At 42.5% G+C, this 5806-nt stretch overlaps 1 long non-coding RNA gene across 1 annotated transcript; it reads left to right on the plus strand.

Moving 5' to 3' along the window:
- The first annotated feature begins 2723 nt into the window (after positions 1-2723).
- LOC143521107 (uncharacterized) lies at positions 2724-5493 on the plus strand. The gene is made up of 3 exons (XR_013132651.1): positions 2724-2865; positions 3781-3850; positions 5404-5493. It is a non-coding gene; the product is annotated as an uncharacterized LOC143521107 (long non-coding RNA).
- Positions 5494-5806: the final 313 nt, after the last annotated feature.

The following is a 5806-nucleotide window of genomic DNA, read 5'->3' on the forward strand; positions in this document are numbered from 1 at the left end:
TCACCTTGTTCTGTTGCCTTTCTACACCTACAGTTTAAACAAAGTGATTGAAAGTTTGTTCACTCTCTCCTGCTCTCTCTCTCTCTCTCTCTCTCTCTCTGTCTCTGTCTCTCTCTCTCTCTCCTGGAGCAGCAGGATTTTGCACTTCTTCATTTTTAGATGTGCATTTCCTCAGCTCTAATCCATTGTGGGAATACGCCAGTGTTTCTTCCTTTGATGTTGCTGAAGCTCTCCTCTCCGCCTCCGTGTGGAATGTCAGTGTGTCTCCTGGAACACGCCTCATTATCCCTGCGCTCCTGCACTAGGGCAGGGGTAACGTAAGATAGCACTAAACCCTCCTACCTCATAAAGAAGAAAACAAACCGAGTCCACGTCCAGGAATTAGAATGTGTGTGTGCTGAATGTTTTCCTATATAATTGTAGATAAGAACCTGAAGGATCCCTAACATGTGCTAGAGTCAGGGCTTTACACGGGTGGAGCAGGGAAGGTGGAGGTGTGTGAAGTGCAGGCTAGGATGGAGCTAAACTCTGTTTATGCTGTACATTTTCTTATATAGTCAACAAACTTTAGCTGGCAAGGTGGGGTCAGTTTCCAGGCTATGCGTGGTTGCTCAGGGCAGGCAGCATTGGGCTGTAGATGGCAGTCTGGCTGTTTTGCAAAAATGGATGTTGCTTGGGGCACCTTTAGCCCTTGTGTCACGGTTGTAGTAACAAGTCTGTGGGTTACTTGACCTCTGACTCTTGAGAATGTCAGCAAGAAGAAAAGGTGTGAAGGCTAAAGTTTGAATAAATAAATTTTGAATGTGGATGTTGGGGGGTATTTGAGTAAATAATGGAGAGAGAGAGAGAGAGATAATGATGATTCTGAAGCTAATTCTGTTAGCTAAGCTAATGCTGTTAGCTAAGTACACTTTTGTCTGCATTATTATATTAGCTCTCCGCTCACAAAGCTGTTAAAAATGTGAAGAATTTTAATAGCACTTAGAGAACATCACGTCCCTGTGAGCCCTGATTACAATACACACGCCAAAGTTCTGAAACAGAATGCTAATGAGTGTTTTACCAGTCCATGAACACACCCACTCTCAGATCTGGCTGGAGCATCTGGCTTCTTGTGATGTGGGCTGTCCTCGTCACCTCGGTGAGCAGAGGTGCGGGAAGGAGGCGTGGTCTGACACACATTCAAAAAGAACTGTGTTAATCCAACATGGATCTTAATCCAAAATGTATAAAAGAAAAATATTAATATTCTTAGAATATCTTGCAGTAATGTATACGATTGCAGTAATGGCATCAGAAGGGACTTTTAAATGATAAATTAGCATATATATTTTCAATTTTCAAGAAAGTCCCACAAAATATCATTCTGTGTGTGTGTGTGTGTGTGTGTGTGTGTGTGTGTGTGTGTGTGTGTGTGTGTGTGTGTGTGTGTGTGTGTGATGTATCTGCAGGTCTAATTAGTTCTCATTCAGATGGAGACAGTGAGCCTGAGGTAGAAGGCTCTGAGGGCAGGTCTTTTAATCCCAGTCCTGACCTGTGAAACACACAGATTAACTGGAGGCCAGTGGGTCACAGCACAAGCTAATGAGCACAGACTCCAGACAGGGAGGAGGAGATAGATGGAGAGGGAGGGGAGAGAGATGGAGAGAGGTGGAGAGAGAGAAAAGGAGGAATAAAAGATACTCAGCAATGCTAAACATTTAAAGCTTGGCGAGGATCTTGGCCTTTTTCTACCCATCTCTGATCTCCTCTCGTCGTCTGAAGGGTGATGTCACAGCTCGAGGCCCCAGGGAGTGCAAGAAAGTTCTGGTCCTGCAGTCTGTGTCCCTCCGTCAGACAGATTGTGCTGCCAGTGGTGGATTAAGGTGAGGAACTTGGCTGCTTCCACCATGACCGCCACACATGACTGTAATCACCTTGTAATCACCTCCACCATGACTGTTGCCATCACCTCCACCATGACTGTTGCCATCACCTCCACCATGACTGCTGTCATCACCTCCACCATGACTGCTGTCATCACCTCCACCATGACTGGTGTCATCACCTCCACCGTGACTGTTGCCATCACCTCCACCATGACTGCTGTCATCACCTCCACCATGACTGCTGTCATCACCTCCACCATCACCTCCACCATGACTGGTGTCATCACCTCCACCATGACTGCTGTAATCACCTCCACGGTGACTGCTGTAATCACCTCCACCATGACTGCTGTCATCACCTCCACCATCACCTCCACCATGACTGGTGTCATCACCTCCACCATGACTGGTGTCGTCACCTTCACCATGACTGCTGACATCACCTCCACCGTGACAGCTGTAATCACCTCCACGGTGACTGCTGTAATCACCTCCAACATGACTGCTGTCATCACCTCCACCATGACTGCTGTAATCACCTCCACGGTGACTGCTGTAATCACCTCCAACATGACTGCTGTCATCACCTCCACCATGACTGCTGTAATCACCTCCACGGTGACTGCTGTAATCACCTCCACGGTGACTGCTGTAATCACCTCCAACATGACTGCTGTCATCACCTCCACCATGACTGCTGTCATCACCTCCACCATGACTGCTGTAATCACCCCAATAGGCCACTGCTGCCCACCAGTCCTATGTGTTTTGCTCTGATCAGTTATGTGAGAGCCAGATACGCGTGCTGTGTTTACATTGATGCAAACACACTGAAGCCTAATCTGCAATCGAATCTAAACTTGGTGTCTGAGAGCATTTGAAATTAAAATGTCCAAATGTGATCATGCAGATTAAATTGGATTTCTCACATCTTGCTGGGAATCTCTTGGGAGACGAAACTGAACACTTGGATTCTGGGAGTTACGTGAGTGGCAGGGTGAGCATGGCGTGGCCTAAATAATCACTCTAATTGATTATTTAGAGCTTGGTGCTTCCTCTTATGGAATCATGATTAAAACATGAGGCTTGTAGATTTTCCACAGTACCTCCAGTGTCTCATTTACACAGATCTCACACTTAATATGAAAGAGGCGTGTCTAACAAAGCAGCCTGCACTCGTGTAAAGCACCAACTTACATGCAGAAACACAATGTGAATATAACCCGATTTAAAAGAAATGGTATAAATATACCATATTTAAAAATAATATATGCAAATCTTTTTTAATACTGAACTTTTATATAGGACAAATAGAGATTTAAATGTGAAATGTGAATGTGTCACGTGAACTATCACACTAACAACTACCACACTACACTACTACCACCCTAACAACTACCACACTACACTACTACCACACTACAATACTATCACACTACACTACTACCACACTTCACTACTCTCACACTAACAACTACCACACTACACTACTACCACACTACACTACTATCAAACTACACTACTACCACACTACACCACTCTCACACTAACAACTACCACACTACACTACTACCACACTTCACTACTCTCACACTAACAACTACCACACTACACTACTACCACACTTCACTACTCTCACACTAACAACTACCACACTACACGACTACCACACAGACCCTGTTCAGAATTAACAAATGAATGAATGTTTGATTTATATAGCGCCTTTCAAGAAGCTCAAGGTTGCTTTACAATTTTAACACTAGTCACAAGTCCCACTGTGATTGTGTATGTCTGTGTGTCCTGCACCAACAGGTGCAAGCAAGGTGTATAGGTGCTGGTGGTGGTGGTGCTCTGGTGTGGTGCAAGTGGGTCTTGTCTTGGTAGGTACATCTGTGCTGTTACTTCTCTGCAGGGTTTTTGGAGTTGAACTTTAGGAGTAACTTCACTGGGTAATCACTCCCAGCTGGGAACCTCTGCCTTGGGTAGGCTGGATTTAATACTGCACGAGGAGAGATTTCTGAACAATGGCAGTACTGCTGAGAAGAATTTTGTGTGTGTGTGTGTGTGTGTGTGTGTGTGTGCGCGTGCGTGTGTGCATGTGAATGTGTGTACTGTGTTTGTGTGATTGTGTATGAGTATGTGTGTGTGTATGTGTATGTGCATGTGATTGTGAATGTGTGTACTGTGTTTATGTGTGATTGTGTGATGGTGTATGAGTATGGTTGTATGTGCATGTGATTGTGAATGTGTGTATGTGTGATTGTGTGATGTTGTATGAGTATTTGTGTGTGTGTGTATATGCATGTTATTGTGAATGTGTGTATGTGTGATTGTGTATGAGTAAGTATGTGTGATTGTGTATGAGTATGTGTGTGTGTGTGATTGTGTGTATGAGTATGTGTGTGTGTGATTGTGTATGAGTGTGTGTGTGTGTGTGTGTGATTGTGTATGAGTATGTGAATGTGTGTATGTGTGATTGTGTATGAGTATGTGTGTGTGTGATTGTGTATGAGTATGTGTGTGTGTGTGATTATGTGTATGAGTATGTGTGTGTGTGATTGTGTATGAGTATGTGTGTGTGTGATTGTGAAATTGTATATGCGTATGTGTGTGTGTGATTATGTGTGATTGTGTATGTGTGTGTGCGATTGTGAGATTGTGTATGAGTATGTTTGTGTGTGATTGTGTGTGATTGTGTATGTGTGTGTGCGATTGTGTATGAGTATGTTTGTGTGTGATTAGGTGTGATTGTGTATGTGTGTGTGTGATTGTGAGATTGTGTATGAGTATGTTTGTGTGTGATTGTGTATGTGTGTGTGAGATTGTGTATGAGTATGTTTGTGTGTGATTATGTGTGATTGTGTATGTGTGTGTGTGTGATTGTGAGATTGTGTATGAGTATGTTTGTGTGTGACTATGTGTGATTGTGTATGTGTGTGTGTGTGATTGTGAGATTGTGTTTGAGTATGTTTGTGTGTGATTATGTGTGATTGTGTATGTGTGATTGTGAGATTGTGTATGAGTATGTTTGTGTGTGATTATCTGTAATTGTGTGTGTGTGATTGTGAGATTGTGTATGAGTATGTGAATGTGTGTATGTGTGATTGTGTATGAGTATGTGTGTGTGTGATTGTGTATGAGTATGTGTGTGTGTGTGATTATGTGTATGAGTATGTGTGTGTGTGATTGTGTATGAGTATGTGTGTGTGTGATTGTGAAATTGTATATGCGTATGTGTGTGTGTGATTATGTGTGATTGTGTATGTGTGTGTGCGATTGTGAGATTGTGTATGAGTATGTTTGTGTGTGATTGTGTGTGATTGTGTATGTGTGTGTGAGATTGTGTATGAGTATGTTTGTGTGTGATTATGTGTGATTATGTATGTGTGTGTGAGATTGTGTATGAGTATGTTTGTGTGTGATTATGTATGTGTGTGTGAGATTGTGTATGAGTATGTTTGTGTGTGATTATGTGTAATTCGATGCTTTGGGGCTGTCCTGCTCCTTCCCCCCACACTCCTGGTGTTTCTTCTAGGTGTGAGGACTGTGTGAGGACTGTGTGAGGACTGCTCTTGACTATAGGAGATAATCAGCATCCTGCAACATTGTGTCTGCGAGTATGTGGGTAATGTTTGCCAGGGATATTATACTATTCTATTATACTATATAATACTATTATATCATACTATTATGATATAATAGTATGTCTACCTGAGGGACGTACACAACAACCACAACAACAATGACAACTGCTGCTGTGGACAAAGGCCACCGGTAGGGGACTACTGTACCGTGACATATACTATACTATATTATATTATATTATATTATACTATACTATATTATACTATTATATTATACTATACTATATTATACTATACTATATTATATTATACTGTACTATATTCTACTATGCTACAGAGGAGATGTGATGAGAT

This window comes from Brachyhypopomus gauderio, chromosome 8, assembly GCF_052324685.1.
Source record: "Brachyhypopomus gauderio isolate BG-103 chromosome 8, BGAUD_0.2, whole genome shotgun sequence".
In the NCBI taxonomy this organism is placed as follows: Eukaryota; Metazoa; Chordata; class Actinopteri; order Gymnotiformes; family Hypopomidae; genus Brachyhypopomus; species Brachyhypopomus gauderio.